This window comes from Citrus clementina, unplaced genomic scaffold (genome assembly GCF_000493195.1).
Source record: "Citrus clementina cultivar Clemenules unplaced genomic scaffold, Citrus_clementina_v1.0 scaffold_6, whole genome shotgun sequence".
Lineage (NCBI taxonomy): Eukaryota > Viridiplantae > Streptophyta > Magnoliopsida > Sapindales > Rutaceae > Citrus > Citrus x clementina.
In genome coordinates, this window is record NW_006262139.1 from 6,962,220 (window position 1) to 6,981,482 (window position 19,263).

The 19,263-nt window shown below is 34.3% G+C and overlaps 2 non-coding genes across 2 annotated transcripts; both read left to right on the top strand.

The window, feature by feature from the left end:
- Positions 1 to 535: 535 nt before the first annotated feature.
- Positions 536 to 639, top strand: LOC112097477. The gene has a single exon (XR_002905009.1). It is a non-coding gene; the product is annotated as a small nucleolar RNA R71 (small nucleolar RNA).
- A 17,624-nt stretch (positions 640 to 18,263) lies between these two features.
- Positions 18,264 to 18,370, top strand: LOC112097556. Its single transcript, XR_002905087.1, has one exon. It is a non-coding gene; the product is annotated as a small nucleolar RNA R71 (small nucleolar RNA).
- The last annotated feature ends 893 nt before the right edge of the window (positions 18,371 to 19,263 follow it).

Below are 19,263 nucleotides of genomic sequence, written 5' to 3' on the forward strand. Positions count from 1 at the left end.
GTTCTGATTGTATGGTCTAAATGGGGGCTGAGAGGCTTGAGGAATTTGAGAAATTTGTTGCATTGGTGGAGCTGGAGCTGCTGGTCCATTCTGTTGGAATCCTTGAGACCATGAAAAATTAGGGTGGTCTCTCCATCCAAGATTATATGTGTTGGAGTATGGGTTGTAATTTGATGGCTTTCTCATTACACCTATGGCATTGGCTTGATCTGGGTATGAGTCATGGTCATGTGGTTCTATTGATTTAGCAGTCGATAACGATGCTATTTGTCGAGCAAGACCTTCAACCATCTCCTTGACTTCTTTAATTCCCGAAGTTGACTCACCAATTTGAACCTCATTTACTCCTTTAATTCTTCAAGTATTCCTGAGTGATCGACTCCGTTGTTGGGAATTATCCGCTTGTCGTTGTAAGAATTCCCAAATCTCTGATGCACTTTTTGACATTAGCTCTCCTCCACTTGTTGCCATTAGCCATTCTTGCACATTTGACAATAATCCCTCCAAAAAGTATTGGCATTGGTGCCATTTCTCGTACCCATGATGTGGACACTTCAAGAGTAGCCCATTGAATCGCTCCCATGTTTCAAAAAACTGCTCGTCCTCTCTCTGGATAAACTATGAGATTTCCCTGCGAATAGCATTGGTTTTATGTACTGGGAAATATTTATTCAAAAATTTTGTTACCATTTGTTCCCATGATGCAATGCTATTAGCAGGTAATGTATTAAGCCATGAACGAGCTCTATCTTTTAAAGAAAATGAGAATAATCTGAGTTTAACATCATCGTCTGAAAAATTCTCGTATTTAAAAGTTTGACAAATAGCATGAAAATCATTCAGATGATTATATGGGTCCTCATTTTCTAAGCCATAGAATGTGGGGAGACAATTTAGCACACTAAGTTTTAGTTCAAAACTCCTAGCAGCTACATTTGGGTATCTTATGCATGATGTGCTCAAATTAGTTAAAGGACTGAAGTAGTCCTTAAATGGCCTCTCCTGTGGTTGCAAATCCATTTTATTTTTAATTTGTTTGTATGTGCGAAGTGTTTTTTCTAGTTCAAGGTCTATAGGTTCAAGATTAGGTAATAATGACCTACGACCATGCATGCAAAACAAATAAAATGAAAATAAAGATGGGAACAAAACAAATAAAAATAAATAAGAGGGAGAAATTACGATACTAACCTTATTGCGCTATTAAAACCTTTCTATAAAAATACAAAAAAACAAATACGTGAAATAAATTAACTAAAAATAAATTAATAAGATAAACAAAAAAAATTACAAAGAAAATTAAATTGAAAATTAAATTACAAAATTTTAAAGAAGAGAAAAAGAAAAGAAATACTAACCTTTAAATGTAGATTCACTTTTTTTTCTTTTTTAATAATAAAAAAATACAAGAAAACAAATAAAAGAAATTATTCACAAAAATTAATTCCATGAATTAAAATTACTTACCTCCCCGGCAACGGTGCCAAAAACTTGTTGTGCAAATTTTAATGTACTCGCAAGTGCACGAATCTATTGTAGAATAGACTAATGGTGACGAGTGTCGATCCCACGAGGATGTGGATTTTAATTATATGTAGAATTAATTTTGTAAATGGGTGGTTGGAATTGTGGTGGAAGTGATTTAAATTATCCTAAAATTGGAATTGAAATGGCGAGAATAAATTCTAAAATTGGAATTGCAATGGCGAGAATAAATTGAAGAGAAATCTATTGAAATGACGTACTTGGGTATCTGGATCCGTATCAACATGCACCATGGGCTAAATATTCCTTATTAATACCAATTAAATCATGAGGGGGGAATCCACACCTCATGAACCATACTCTAATCAATATGGTGCTAAGGGCTTATCATGCCAAATAATAATAACCTTATACTAAAGAGCCGGTGTAGCCAAGGCGGTATCTAGACAAGATTATTATTATTTGTCGACGAGAAGTCAAAACATCCACAAAAACTAGAGGGGAAGAGAAAATAAATTTACCAAATTAAGCCCATGACACATGTTGAGACTTCATCTTCAACCCAAGCTTGAAAGAAAATTAGCTACTCATAATTGAACTAGGGGCAAAATGGAAATTTATTAAAATACATAGAAAATACAAGATGGAGAAGGAATTATAGAAAATGGATCCCAAAAATGGATTCAGATATATCAAATTAGGGGGGAGAGGCCCCTTTTTTATAGACACATGGAGTAAATCATGCCCATCAGAAAAAAATAGTTGGACGCTCAGGATTGCGCCACGTCATCAGTCAACAGTACGCGGTTTGACCACGCGGATGAACAGTAACACGGTTTGACTCGGGTTGAACAGTAATGCGGTTTGGTTGAAAATAATCTTGTGTGATGCATGTACCGTACGCGAGATTTTTGGTCCACTGATATGCTGCCACGTCACCATCAACAGTACATAAGAATTTTAGTCCAACAGGATCGTGACACCTCATCAGTCAATGCCACATCATCGATCAATGCCACGTCATCATCGGTCTATGTGAACAGTAACGTATACAGTACCGTACACGTGAATAGTACCGTATATGTAAACAATACCATTTTTCCTTTTATGCTCCTCCTAAGGTTTTCGACTGTCCTGAGTTCAAAAGTGATGTCCGTTTTGCCATCTAATCTCTCGTTTATTGTGAAATGACTATGATGCCCCTAAAATACATAAAATACTTAATTAAAATAAAACACACGGAATTAAATCAAAAGAATGTTAAATTCATAAAAGTAACGGTGTTAGTAAAACTTGTAGTGTAAAATGATGATTTTCTCCTTAATAAATATATATTTTCTAACACTCAACACTGACAACTCTAAAGGATATATAATCTATAGCGATGCCTCCCAAAGCGGCATAGAATGCGTTCTCATGCAAAATGGAAAAGTCATTGCATATGCTTCCAGAAAATTGAAGGATTACGAGAAAAATTATCCATTGCCTGATTTAGAGTTGGCAGCAGTAGTGCTCGCATTAAAAATATGGCATCACAATTTAATGGGGGCGCATTGTAAGATTTACACTGATCATAAGAGCCTCAAATACTTCTTTACACAAAAGGAGTTAAATATGCGACAATGGCAAAGGCTAGAGCTTGTCAAAGACTACAACTACTGTGAAATAAACTATTATCCTGGAAAAGCAAATATGGTAGCAGATGCACTAAGTAGAAAGTCAAGCCCGTCAGCTTTAAGGATCTTACTTAAGCCATTACAAAATGATATATGTAAGGCAGAGATCGAGCTAGTAGTAGAAAAATTAGCCAACATGACACTTCACTCGACTTTATTAGAAAAGACTAAGGAGGGGCAAAAAAGTAATTCCTACTTAAAAAACTTGAAAATAAAAGCCAACACAAAGGAGATGTTGCTCAAGAAGTCAGAAAAGGGAACCATTTTATTCAAGGACAGGATATGTGTACCAGATAATGAAGATCTAAAGAAAGAAATCATACTTGAAGTTCACACAACCTTATATTCACTTTAAGTTCGTAGCAAAATTTCTCACTTGTTTACTAATCAAAGCAGAGCACCAAAGACCAGCAAAATTTTTAGAATCTAATCAAGTTTCTCAATGGAAGTGGGAAGAAATCACAATGGACTTCGTCATTGGTCTTCCAAGTACTGTAAAAAATGCATGATGTTATTTGGGTGATTGTCGATTGAGTCGCAAAGTCTGCTCACTTCTTGCCTATTTGAATGATGTACACCATGGACTAGTTTGCAGTAATATACGTAAAGGAGATAATAAGACTTCGTGGTATACATATTTCTATTATTTCTGACCGAGATACAAGGTTTACTTCACATTTTGGGAGAAGTTACATAATGCTATAAGGACAAAATTAAAAATTAGTACATCATTTCACCCTCAAACAGACGACCAGTCAGAAAGAACAATTCAGACGCTTGAAGAAATGTTGCGAGGATGTGCTATTAACTTTCAATGATCATGGAGCAAGTATTTATCATTGGCTAAATTTGACTACAACAATAGCTACCAAGCAACAATAGGTATGACACCATACGAAGCTCTATATGGTAGAAAATGTAGATCACCTATTCATTGGGATGAGATGGGTGAGTGAAGGCATCTTGGACTAGACTTAATTACTGCCTCATATGAAGCAATTGAGAAAATACGTCAAAGAATGCAGGCAGCTCAAAGTCGACAGAAAAGTTATGCCGATAAAAGGCGAAGGCCTTTGGAATTTCAAGTTGGTGTTGCCCCCAATAAAAGGATTGATGAGATTTGGGAACAAAGGAAAATTTTGCCCTTATAAAAGGATTAATGAGATTTAGGAACAAAGGAAAATTAAGTCCGAGGTTTATTGGGCCATTTGAAATACTTAAACATGTCAGGAATGTTTCCTACCGACTTGCCCTCCCCCCATCGTTATCAAGAATACATAATGTCTTTCATGTATCCATGTTAAAGAAATATGTTCCAGACTCCTCTCATGTACTAAATTATAAGCCTCTTCAACTAGAAGGAGACCTAACCTACGAAGAATGTTCAATTCAAATTCTTAATAGAAAGATAAAGGATTTAAGGAACAAGAAGATCCCTTTAGTTAAAGTACTATGGCAAAATAGATCAGAGGAGGAGGCAACATAGGAACGTGAGGAAGAGATTAAGAATAAGTATCATGACCTATTCAGTAAGTAAATTCCGAGGACGAAATTTTTTAAAGGGGAGGAGGAAATTGTGAGGCATAATTTTCTCACTTAAATACAATAGAATTTATTTTAAGCTAACAAGCCCTCTGATAACTCTATAAAATGAGAGTTATCATGGCACTTTTAAACTTAAATCAGTACTACTTAGAGAGTAAATGATGTGTTTTCATTACATTTTTGTTATATTTTTCATAATCATTCATCTTAGTTTATTCTTCATAAATTTTCTTTGATTTAGAATAAATTGTATGCTTAAATCATTCGCATAATTGTAGGTGACCGGAAGCTCAAATTTCAAGGAAGAAATGTTAATGCAATAGGCTTGCAAAAGATGGAAAAGAACTTTGCTATAAAAGAATTGAAACAAATCTGGAATAGTGTAGTTGTTGTACTCGTTGTTGTAGCAATCGTTGCTGTAGCAACCATGCCATTATTGTAGCAATCCTGGAACAAAAACAGAGAAAATTTTGCAGAATATTGCGATCTGCAGTTTCCTAATCGGAAGACACGCGACCTAGGCTTCCGTTTACCCTAAATTTCAACTATAAAATGAGCACACATCATAAGGAAAAAAAGAGAGCCGTCACCCAAAGAGAAAAATCACAGAGAAACAAAAGAAAAAATAATATTCAAGAGAGAGATTGAGGGCTGCACAAGAGAAGAATTTGCAGAAATCAATTAGAAGCTCAGTCATTTTTATTCTTCTCTTGTTTTCTGGTTTTCTATTTATTCATGGGGATGTGTTTGATGGTTGAAACTTTGTTCTTTATTTTTCTTTTCCAAATCATGAACTAAATTTATTTGTGGTTGAGTGATAAACAATTTTGATGGTTTATTGACTGAAAATATGTGTTGCTGCATGTTTGCTGTAGCATTTTATTTTGATAGCTTTTATTTTTATTCATTATCTTGATTGATTACCCATTTAATGATACTAGGTAAGGAAGAGCCACAAAAGGGCCTATCTTAGTGGAACATATCAGAGTAATATTTGATTTTAGATTGAGTTTCCTGGATTGAGTTTTGCTTGATCCCAAAAGGGTCATGTTTGATCTAAGATTAGTGATGAATTAGATATAGAGATTTACTTTGTAGGGTAATTAGGGTAATTAGAACCTAAGCGTGTAATGTTATATCTTATGTTGGCATAACAACTGATCACTGTTAGGTTGCATATAGATATAAGACATCCAACATGCGACAGTTGAGGATACATAAGGATTTTGCCCAGTATTGTAGCAGATGTTGTAGCAACCGAGCCAAACATTAGGAAAATAGTCAAACCATTAAGAGAGTTTATTCACTCAACTACTCTATTTTCCTATTGGTTTTATCTTTGAGTTTGACGTGATAATTTACTTTGTCGCATTTTATTTATTGCATTTTTATTTTAATTAGTATATTAGTTTCATTAATTATTTATTTTAATTTAGAACAAAATCTGCATTGTTGAGATTGCTGTAGCATATCTAATAATATCAATCCCTGTGGAGATGATCTTGAATACTCATCATTATATTACTTGTTGTGTACAGTTGCACGTTGACATCAATAGCAATTGAGCTTAAAACATACAACATCTTCTTAAGTATTAAAATAATAATGATAATAATAAAAATATAAAATATTTAATTCTAAGTAATGATGACATAATCCTAGCCCCCTAGTCCCCTAGCCCCTTTCATTTTCAATGCAACTTAGAAATTTCACCCTCTTTAATTCTAAGACATAACATCAAGAGTAAAGAAATCTTCAATTTAAAAAGGTCTAGAGAAGTCAAGGTCAAGAGGTAAGTAACACTTCAACTGCAATGTGGGGACAAAATTCTTTTATACTTAACTTCAACTTTAATTAATTCTTAATATTGTTATGGCTATTATGACGTGATTGGTTATAATCTAAATTTTTAGACGACTATGCCACCTATATTATAGTAATTTCTTACTTATCTTTATATGGTCGGCTATGCTGCATAATCTATGATATTTAATTATTTTATGGTCGACTATGCTGCCTAATCTATGATACTAAATTATGTTACGGTCGGTTCTGCCACCTATACTATAATTCCATTTTATTTAATTTCTGTATGGAAGACATTGCCGCTTGTATTAAAGATTGTTGTCCATAAATAGTGTTGTGTGTTGATTCTGTTGTGCATCTAAGAACTTCAAATGTTATTACATAAGTTGCATTGGACACGTGCATTTCATGGATTACTTTATGAAGAAGACGTTTCAAAAAATCAATTTATGAAAAATGGGTGGTTGTACTACTAGGTGGCAAAGTTTCCAAGGAAGGCAAGCCCTCCAAGTATAGTATAAGGTAAATCTTTCGGGAAAGGCGATACGTAACGCCCAAAAGATCAACTGTTTAGGCCCAAGGGCACGTTATTTTAAAGAATAAGAATGCTAGCCTTGGGGTACAATATACCTAAGGCCCTAACAAAGTTGTTTTGTATTTTATAAGTTTCTTTTAAAAACTTAATATGTTCATTTATATGCATAATAATTTATAAAAGTATTAAAGTGTTATCTCACTGGCATTAGCTTATAAAGTCCTTACATTGCAGGTAACGATGAATAAGGCAAGCTGACGCCAAGTCCCAACCCAGGTGAGGTGCATATGTGCATATCAATCGTTAGGTTTTAAGATGGATACAACTTTGTATCTATCAAAAAAATAAATATCTTAGGTTTGTGTAATAATAACATTTTTGGAAAATATCTGCATGTCTCTTATATTTTGTAAGAAAGTTATGCTTGCTATGTAAAACTTTTTTTTAGAATTCATATTTATATTAAACAAGTAATGAGGCTTTAAATATTTCCAAAATAAATTAGTTAAGAAAAAAGTGGAGTGTTACAAAATTATCCTTACTTCGCAGTCACAAATATTGGATAACACTCAATTTATCTTCATTAAGCTTTCAAATGCATGAACAAATACTGGATAACAGAGCTACATATAACACACAACACAACACATACACTCACATACACATTACACGATAGCACAACCCCCTCAAATTGTTATGTCCTCACAGGCACACAAAATAAAGCCAAGATAAACATGCATACACTAACAATAAAGAAATACAAAATGAACAATCTGAAATAAATAGAGAAAAGAAAAGAAAAGTTTCAGAAGTTGGAAAATTAAATTTGGGCTAGCAGGGGATACTCCTCTGTTGTTGGACATTTTGCTGCAGGTCTGGCTAAAAATGTTTCACTTCTTCTTAGTTTTACTTCGCAAATGTTCCTTAGGTAAGCCTAATGATGTGTCAACTGGTTGTTTCTTTTTTTGGCTCTGAGTTAGACTGATTGGTTGGGTGCCTATAGGTTCAGTGGCTTTGGGTTGAGTTTGCTTTGTTCTCTTGTGTTCTGGCTCTTCTAGTGCTGTAACATCTCTAGAACGTTATGCCACTTTGCGTTTGCTGGAGATCCTGAGAGCTGTGACAGGAGATTTTGTTAAGGTTTGTTGTGTAGTAGCTTGAGCAGGTGTTACTGCAGCCGGTTCCTTAATAGTGATACTAGCAATGAGGTCTTTTAGGCTTCTTCTTACTTCTTCTTTTCTAGCAACTCTATTAATAGCTTCCTATATGGTTGCATCCACATCCTCCTACCATTCTGATTCTAACTACTCTTCAACCAAAATTTTCTCTTTTCTTTTACATATGGGAGTTACCTTGGGAAGTTCTGCCTCCCTGTTTTCTTCTTTTACCTGCTCTTCTCCTTTCTCTTCCTCTACTTAATTTTCATCTTCAGTCTCCTCTGCTGCTTCAGCATCTTCTACTTATTGTTGCTCTTGCTGCTGTTTTTCCTCAGACTCTCCTTCAACTTCCTCTGTTGCTTCAGCATCTTCGCTCTCTTCTGCTGGAGCAGCTTCCTCAACTTCTCCAAAATTAAATTGTTGTAGTAATGATTGTAGAAATTATGTATCTTCACTCTTCATGTACAGGGAAACTGGTGCTTTTGTGCTTCAAGATGTTGTAAGTAGGTCTAAAATCACTTATTTTTTTCCATCTGCACTTGGACACATGCTTTCATTGCTTCACTAACTTCTTGAAGCATATTTTTTATCCCTATAGCTTGTCCTGTCCTTGCTGTAGCGGGGTGTTCTGGGTTACTATAGCTGTAGATTCTCTAGTAATTCTCTCAATTGTCCTCACGGTAATGGCCCCGTCATTCTTTATTCTCTCATCATTGTCCTCAAATTACACTATCGAGGCTTCACATATTATGTGATAAGAGAAGGGAATAGTAATGTAGCAGATTTTTTCTTTTTCATTGAACAATCGCTAATTTCCCTCTCAATGATCTTACTTACATCTATCACCAAGCTCTTAACTATAGCATAGAGGAGGATGAGTTTGTCTTGAGAAACTATGGTAGTGTGGGTAGCTGGCATTAATCAAGATTTTAAAAAATTTATCCAAACCTTGGCAATAGGTTTCAAATCTATTATACTAACTACTCACCCTTCTTCATTCATCCACTCATTACCCAGGATAGTCAAGGTTTTGAAAACTTCCCCTCATTTCTTCACTGTCATGTTCTCAGCAAATTATGTGTATTCACACTCTGCAGTAGTAGGTAAATCATAGATGGCATTAATAACTCTAGAGTCTAAGGGACTTGTACTTGCCTTACAAAGATATTGCGTTGATTCTACTGTAGTAAGTTGGAGTAGCATTCTTTTACACCCAGGGGTGAGAGCAAAATTTTATCCATCCTCTTCTTGCTACAGCGTTATAGCTGTTGTTCATTACTTTCGTTGATTGCTTTGGGAATATAAAACCCTTTTCCTACAAAAGCTTTCGTGGCTCTATAAATTCCTCAAATTTATCTTTGGCTCTATAGTTACGGAAGCGTGAAGGGTCCTTCAATTTAGCAGCTCGTGTCTTAAACTTTAGCATTGCTATAGTAGATTGAACAGAAATGTATCATGCCTAAAAAAGAAGTGGAACATAAAAAAATTGTAAATAATGGTAAGAGTTATCGATAGAGAAAAAAGAATTATGGTGGAATTGAAAAAAAAGGTTATAGTGAATCCTTAATTTATAGCAAGATAAAAAATAGAAAAAAGAAGGCAATTAAGAAGATAATTTAGAAAGAATTTTTGTAATTTAAAAACAAATTTAAATGAAAAAGGAAAAGATATATATCACAATAATTTAGAGATTGCATAATCCTCCCTTATCTCTAATTCTGATTTACTGATGCAAGCTTGATAGTCTTCCAACAGTTAAAAAAAAAAAAAAAAATCCAAGGCTTGTTAGTGCAATGGTAAAGATTGCTCCAACATCAATTAATTTGTTGCTGCAGCAATAACGATAAAGTCCCCTTGAGAACCAGTTTCCAACTGCCATGTTGTATGTGATGTTGCAGCAATTCTTCAGTTTTCTTTGCCTTTTGTTTTATTTTAATTAATTTTTAAAAAAATGTGATGTAATAAAATAAAAGAAATGAAAGAAATTAAATACTTAATTTAAAATGACAAAAACCATAAATTAAAAGTATGCAAAACTAGGCTTAATAGTTAAGGAAAAATTTGAAATAATTTCTCTCATTATTGGGTTGTATTCCAATTAGCGCTTAATTTTAAGTCCTTCAGCTTAACCATCCTTGATTTCTCATATCGGATCCCTTAGGAATAAGTTCTGCCTTGGGTGATTCACATTATCTCCCGTGTAATGCTTCACTCTATGCTTATTCACCTTGAATTCTTGACCTATTCTTTCATTTTGAAGTTCAACGGCCCTATGAGGATATACTTTAATAAGCTTGAAAGGTCTTGACCATCTAGATTTCAATTTTTCAGGAATGAGCTTTAATCTTGAGTTATACAACAAGACTTGATTGCCTGAAATGAGTTCCCTCTGTTAGATTCTTTGGTCACGCCATTGCTTGGCCTTCTCCTCATAAATTCTTCTATTTTCATAGGAGAATTACTTGAATTCCTCTAGCTCACAAAGTTGTAATTGTTTTTGCTCTACTGCAGCAGTCATATCCATATTCAGTTGCTTGACTGCCCAATATGCTTTGTGCTCTAACTCTAATGGCAAGTGACAAGCTTTTCTATAAACAATTCTGTATGGAGACATGCCAAGTGGAGTTTTATAAGCTGTTCTATAAGCCCATAAAAAATCATTTAATCTAAGTGACCAATCCTTTCTGTTGGGACTCACAACTTTCTCCAAAATCTTCTTTATCTCCCTATTGGATACCCTTGCCTGTCCACTTATTTGTGGATGATATGTTGTAGCAACCTTATACTTGATTCTATATTTAGCCAATTGTTGAGTGTTAGAAAATGCATATTTATAAAGGAGAAAACCGTCATTTTACATTTCAAGTCTTACTAACAACCCTTACTTTTATGTATTTAACCTTCTTGTGATTTAATTACATGTGTTTTATTTAATTAAGTATTTTATGTATTTTAGGGGCATCATAGTCATTTCATAATAAACGAGAAATCAGATGGCAAAACGGACATCACTTTTGAACTCAGGACGGTCGAAAACCTTAGGAGGAGCATAAAAGGAAAAATGGCACTGTTCACATGTACGGTACTATTCACGTGTACGGTACTGTATACGTTACTGTTCACGACACTGTTCACATAGACGGACTGATGATGTGGCATTAACTGATGAGGTGTCACGATCCTGTTGGACTAAAATTCTTATATACTGTTGATGGTGACGTGGCAGCATATCAGTGGACGAAAAATCTCGCATACGGTGCATGCATCACATAGGATTATTTTCAACCAAACCGCATTACTGTTCATCCGGGTCAAACCGTGTTACTGTTCATCCACGTGGTCAAACCGTGGACTGTTGACTGATGACGTGGCGCAATCCTGAGCGTCCAAACTGTTTTTAATCCGATGGCCATGATTTACTCCATGTATCTATAAAAAGGGGGCCTTCCCCCCCTAATTTGATATCTCTGAATCCATTTTTGGGATCCATTTTCTGTAATTCCTTCTCCATCTTGTATTTTCTTCGTATTTTAATAAATTCCCATTTTGCCCCTAGTTCAATTATGAGTAGCTAATTTCCGTTCAAGCTTGGGTTGAAGTTGAAGTCTCAACATGTGTCATGGGCTTAATTTGGTAAATTTATTTTCTCTTCCCCTCTAGTTTTTGTGGATGTTTTGACTTCTCGTCGACAAATAATAATATTCTTGTCTAGTACCGCCTTGGTTTCACCGGCCCTCTAGTGCAAGGTTATTATTATTTGGCACGATAAGCCCTTAGCACCATATTGATTAGAGTGTGGTTCATGAGGTGTGGATTCCCCCCTCATGATTTAATTGGCATTAATACGGATTATTTAGCCCATGATGCATGTTGATACGGATCCAGATACCCAAGTACGTCAATTTAATAGATTTTCTCTTCAATTTATTCTCTCAATTGCAATTCCAATTTTAGAATTTATTCTCGCCATTTTAATTTAATTATTAGCATATTCCAAATCATTTCCACCATAAATCCAACTACCCATTTACAAAATTAATTCTATATATAATTAAAATCCACCTCCTCGTGGGATCGACACTCGTCACCATTAGTCTATACTACAACAGATTCGTGCGCTTGCGAGTACATTAAAATTTGCACAACACCAATGCCGCAGCAAATGTTCTGTTGCAAAAATGTGTTCCTTCATCACTAATAATAGCTCTTGGAGTGCGAAATCTTGAGAATATGTTCTTTTGAAGGAACTTCATTACTACCTTGGCATCATTAGTTGGTAATGTTACAGCTTCTACCTATTTGGAGATGTAGTCCACAGCCACTAAAATGTATAGATTGCCAAAAGAGGGTGGGAACAGTCCCATTAATCTATCCCCCATACATAAAAGAGTTTCACTTCCAAAATGTTAGTGAGTGGCATCTCATGTTTTTAAGATATGTTCCCCACCCTTTGGCACCTGTCATAACATTTAACAAACTCGCAAGCATCCTTAAAAATGGAGGGCCAGTAGTAACCTGATTAAAGGACTTTTATTTTTTTCTTGTGCCCTCCAAAGTATCCTCTATATGTTATAGCATGACATGATTGTAGCATGTCGAAATTTCTTTATTTGGTACACATCTTCTGATCACATGGTCTGAACATATCTTGTACAAATAAGGCTCATTCCACTGATAACTTTTTACATCATGAAGAAATCTATTTTTTTTTTCTGTTGGTAGCTTAAATAAGGTGGTAATAATCCACTCACCAAATAATTAGCAAAATCTGCATACCATGGAAATCCCAATTGCTATAACATCAGAGAGTATTGTAGCATTAATAATTGCTTATCAGGAAATGTTTCTGTGATATCCTACTTGGCCAGAGTGCTTCTATCTGCTTCAAGATCGTCTCCACAAGGATTAATGTTATCAGACTTGCTACAACAATCTTAACAGTGCATATTTTGTGCTACAATAATCTTAACAGTGCATATTTTGTTCTAAATTAAAATAAAACAACTAATGAAATTAATATACTAATTAAAATAAGAACGCAATAAATAAAATGCAACAAAGTAAATTATTAGCAAATTTGCATACCATGGAAATCCTGATTGCTATAACATCAGAGAGTATTGTAGCATTAATAATTGCTTATCAGGAAATGTTTCTGTGATATCCTACTTGGCCAGAGTGCTTCTATCTGCTTCCAGCCTTAAGGATGATATGCTACTTGATTTTCAGTGCCTTTTTTATCCTTGATCTCCAAGTCAATCTCTTGTAGCAACAGAATCCACCTAATCAACCTTGGTTTGACATCCTTATTTGAAATCAGATACTTTATAGTCGAATGATCTATATAAGCAGTCACTTTGGTGCCACCCAAATAAGCTCTGAATTTATCAAATACAAAAACAACTGCCAGTAACTCTTTTTCAGTGGTAGTGTATTTGATTTGTGCATTAGCTACTGTCTTGCTGGCATAATAAATAGAGTGAAAAATCTTGCCTTTCCTTTACCTTAGCACTGCTCCAACAGAATAGTCACTAGCATCACACTCAATTCAAAAGGCATACTCCAATCTGGTACTATAACAACTGATGCTATAACATGAGCTTTCTTCAACTCAACAAAAACTTTTAAACATTTCTCATTAAAATTGAAAAGTCTATCATGTTCCAGTTGCATAAGGGTTTGACTACTTTGGAAAAGTCTTTAATGAATTTTCTATAGAACCTAGCATGTCTTAGGAAACTATTAATGCCCTTTACTGAAGTAGGTGGTGGAAGTTTATCAATCACCTCTATTTTTGTCTTGTCTACTCTATTCCTTGTTTAGAGACTCTATGGCCTAGGACTATCCCTTATTATACCATAAATTGACACTTTTCCCAATTTAATACTTACTTAGTCTCCTCACATCTCTTAAGCATTTTTTCTAGGTTATGCAAATAGTCATCATATGATTCCCCAAAAACTAAAAAATCATCCATGAATACTTCAACTATTTGCTCATATCTAAAAAATAGACATCATACACCTTTGGAAAGTTATTGAGGCATTGCACAAACCGAAAGGCATCTTTCTGAAAGCAAAGGTTCCATAAAAATAAGTGAATGTTGTCTTCTCCTGATCATGTGGTGCTCCAGCAAGTCTGTCCAGCATCTAGTTTATGAAAGGCAATGGAAAGTTATTGTTGGATATAAATTCAAATGCTATTGGTGTCAATGTGCAAGTGTACACAATAAGTAATATAATGATGAGTATTCAAGATCGTCTCCACATGGATTAATGTTATTGACTTGCTACAGTAATCTTAACAGTGCATATTTTGTTGTAAATTAAAATAAAACAACTAATGAAATTAATGTACTAATTAAAATAAGAACGCAATAAATAAAATGTAACAAAGTAAATTATCACATGAAACTCAAGGATAAAACTAATTGGAATATAGAGTAGTTGAGTGATTAAACTCTTTTAATGGTTTTGACTATTTTTCCAATGTTTGGCTCGGTTGCTGCAGCATCTGCTACAACACTGAGTAAAATTCTTATGTATCCTCAGTCGTCACATGTTGGATATCTTAAATCTATATGCAACCTAACAGTGATTAGTTGTTATGCTAACATTAGATATAACATTACACGCTTAGGTTCTAATTACCCTACAAGGTGAATCCCTATATCTAGTTCATCACTAATCTTAAATTAAGCATGGCCTTTTTGGACTCAAGTAAAACTCAATCCAAAAAACCCAATCTAAGACCAAGTATTGCTCTAATATATTCCACTAAGATAGGCCTTTTTGTGGTTCTTCCTTAACTAATATCATTAAATGGGTCATCAGCCAAAATAATAAATAAAAATAAATTATATCAAAATAAAATACTACAGCAAACATGCAGCAACACATATATTCAGTCAATAAACCACCAAGATTGTTTATCACTCAACCACAAATAAATTTAGTTCATGATTTGTAAAAAAAAATAAAGAATAAAGTTTCAGCCATCAAATATGTCCCCATGAATAAAAAGTATACAAGAAAAAAAGAGAATAATAAAAAGGACTGAGCTCCCAATTGATTTCTGCAAATTCTCCTCTTGTGCAGCCCTCAATCTCTCTCTTGAATCTTATTTTTCCTTTGTTTCTTTGCGGTTTTTCTCTTTAGGTGACGGCTCCCCCTTTTCCTTATGATGTGTGCTCCTTTTATAGTTGAAAATTAGGGTAAACGAAAGTCTAAGTCGCATGTCTTCTAAATTAGGAAACTGCAGATCACAATATTTTACAAAATTTTCTTTGTCGTTATTCCAAGATTGCTACAGTAACCATTGCTACAGTAACCATTGCTACAACAATAACTACAGCAACTACACTATTCCAGATTTGTTTCAATTTTTCTGTAGCCAAGTTCTTTTCCATCTTTTACAAGCTTATTGCAACAGCATTCCTTCCTTAAAATTTAAGCTTCTAATCACCTACAATTATGCATACAATCTACGCACACAAAATTATTCTAAAACAACGCAATTTATTAAAAATAAATTAAAATAGTTATTCATGCAAAATAAAACTAAAATGCAATAAAAACATGTCATTTATTCTCTAAGTAATAATGATTTAATAATAAAATTACCATGATAACTCTCATTTCATAGAGTTATCAGTTATCCTTTCTTGTTGCTTTGTTTAGCTTCCTATAATCCATGTAACTCTATCCAGTCACTATTTTTGTGCGAATAATCTAGTTTTTTTTTTCATTTGCTACCACTGTTACTCTACCTTTCTTTGGAACACATGATACTAGACTTACCCAGAAGCTATCTAATATTCGATAAATAATTCCAGCATCAAGTTACTTAATGATCTTCTTCTTCATCACTTTCTTCATGATGGGATTTAATCTTCTCTGTTGCTCTACAAAGTTACCGTAGAGTCTTCCAACAAAATCATGTGCATGCATATGGATAGGCTAATTCCTTTTATATATATCATGGTTCATCCAATAGCCTTCTTATGTCTCCCTAATACATACACCAAGCTCTTTTCTTGATTTGCATTTAAAAAGATGAAATAATTACAAAAAGTGTGTCATTGTCATCGAGATATGCATATTTCAAATGTGAAGGAAGAAGTTTTAATTCTAAAATAAAAGGTGACTTAATAGAAAGAACAGAAGGTTTTACTTCCTTGTTTGAAAGATCAAGTGATTCAAAGTGCTTGTCTATTCTGAAGGATTGCTTCTCTCCTAACCATGTTATATTGGCTGCTTCAGGATCTTCATCTTCAAGTTCTTCAAATGTTACAGCCTTGATTTCTTTATTTCTGCAGCAACTATTTACTTGTTCTACTATAGTAAAATCCTCAAAACTGATAAAATTACAATCTTTTACATCATCAGAACTCTTAACAATATTCAGCACATTAAATGTAACTTGCTGATCATTCAACTGCATAGTCAATTCTCATTTCTGCACATCAATCAAAGTCTTTCCCGTGGCTAAGAAAGGTCTACCTAAAATGATTGGTACTTCTTTGTCTGCCTTAAAGTCTAGCACAATGAAATCCACTGGAAAAAAAAATTTATCTACCTTTATTAATATATCTTCAATCTTCCCTTTTGGATAGGCGTGAGATTTGTCAACAAGTTGTAAAGTCACTGTTATTGGCCTAACTTCTCTAACTCCCAATTGCTTGAACACTGATAAAGGCATAAGATTGATGCTAGCCCTTAAAAATAAAGTGCCTTACCACTGTATTTAGTTCTTATGGAGTATGGAATTGTAAAGCTCCATAGATCCTTCAACTTCTGAGGTATTTTATTTTGAAGCATTTGGCTACACTCTTGTGTCAAAGCAATTGTTTCAAATTCTCCAAGCCTCATTTTCCTTGCTAAAATATCTTTCAAGAACTTCACATAATTTGGCATTTGTTCAAAAGCTTCTACAAAAGGAATGCTGATATGTAGCTGCTTCAGCACTTCAAAAAACTTGCTGAATTACTTGTTTTACTTTTGCTTTTGAAATCTTTGGAGAAAGAGTGGTGGTGGGTGTTTAAATTTTTGTGCTACAGCAGGTTATACATGCTGCTTCTTTTTTACCTTATTATTAACTGATGTGGTTAGTACTCTGTAGTATCTTCTTCCACCATTGCTAGATCATTATTTTCTACTAATACTGTAGCTTGGTTATTCACATCAGTGGCTAGAAAATGGGTTGTTGTGGCTCCTGTTCAACTTGATTTTCTTCTTAGATTGGAGTGGGTTAAACTATTCTCTTTGGCACTCCAACTGGAATATGAATATCGTTTACAGACCTTAAGTTAATCACCTTACAATATTTTTTTCCTTATCTTCCTATATCTTTTATATTGTTGGGTAAATTGCCCTAAGGTCTATTACTCAATGCTGTAGCAAACTGTATAATATGATTTTCTAAGCTTCTTAATTATACAGCTTGACTCTGAACAACAACTTCATTTTTCATAATAGACTCCTTAATCAAAGCTTTAAAGAACTAAGTTGATCATTACTGATGTTTCGTTGCCTTTGATTTTGCTGGTGAAATATAGGTGATTGACTAGGCCTGTATTGTCCACTGAATACTGCATCATGTTGATTCTGGTTGCTCCATGTGAAGTTTTGATGTTGTCTCCATCTAGGGTTGTAAGTGTTTGAATATGGATTGTTCTAGTTCTGTCTGCTGAAGTTGCCCACATAGTTAACTGAGGTTGGATTTCCAAGACAATTGTTAAATAAGTGTCATTCTTCACAGTAAACGCAGGATGCTTCAACAATTTGGTTGACAGTTGTTGGAGCAATAGTAATACCCTTTACCATATTTGTTAATGAGGTTACTTGGGCTGATAATGCTATCAAGGCTTCTGTTGTTCCTCTCGTTGTTGCAGCTTGTCTGGTAGATGACCACTGATAGTTGTTATTGGCTATCCCTTTCTAAAATTTTAAAAGTCTCATTATACGACTTAGATAGAAAGGCCCCACTTGCTGGAGCGTCCACCATTAATCTAGTGCTTGGGTTGAGACCATTGTAGAAGGCTCTAACTGTATACAGCAAAGAATGCCAAGATGAGGACATCTCATGAGTAACTCTTTAAATCTTTCTCATGCACCAAACAAGCTTTCATCTCCAATTTGATGGAAAGATGTGATTGCGTTCCTCAATTTTACATTTTTCCTCGGTGGAAAGTATTTCATCAAAACTATATCAGCCAAGTCATTCCATGTGGTGATGGAGTTAGGCGGTAGGAAGTTCAACCATGCTCTTACTTGATCCCTTAAAAAAAATAGCTAAAGTTTGGGCCTCAATGCCTCCTGTAATGCTCCAGCAATCTTGAAGGCGTCACTTACCTCCAAAAATAATTTAAGGTTCAGACAAGGATCTTTTGATGGTAGTTTATTAAATTGCCCTATTGTTTGTAGCATCTGAAACATCACTGGTTTGAGCTCAAAATTATGAGCTTTCATTTCAAGTCTAACTATTCTAGGGTTTATAGTTTAAGGGTCAACACTGCATAATCTCTTATGGCTCTATCTCTATCATCTGCCATATGAATAATGTTGTTGTTCCCTAGTTGCCCATAAATAATATGCATATTCTGACCTTTTTGACCTCCTTATGCATTTACTAGTTGTATTTCACCTCAGAAGTTCAAATTCATCACATCTTGTAAATCATCCATTGTTACAGCAGCTTTTGAATTTCTTTGATCGTTTCTCAATCTTCTTGCAGTTCTTTCAATTTCTAGATCAAAGTGGAATTTAACAGGTTTATATTTACGCATGCAAGGGTTGCTAGATCACTTCTATCAACAAACTAAACAAATTAAAATAAAATTAAAAATTAGCATCGTTTAAGATTAATTTCGCAAATCACAATGAACAATCAATCCCCTACAATAAGGCCAAAAACTTGTTGTGTGTTTTCTATTGCTATGGATGTCAATGTGCAAGTGTACACAATAAGTAATACACTGATGAATATTTAGATCATCTCCACAGGGATTGATGCTATCAGATTTGCTACAACAATCTTAACAGCACAATTTTGTTCTAATTAA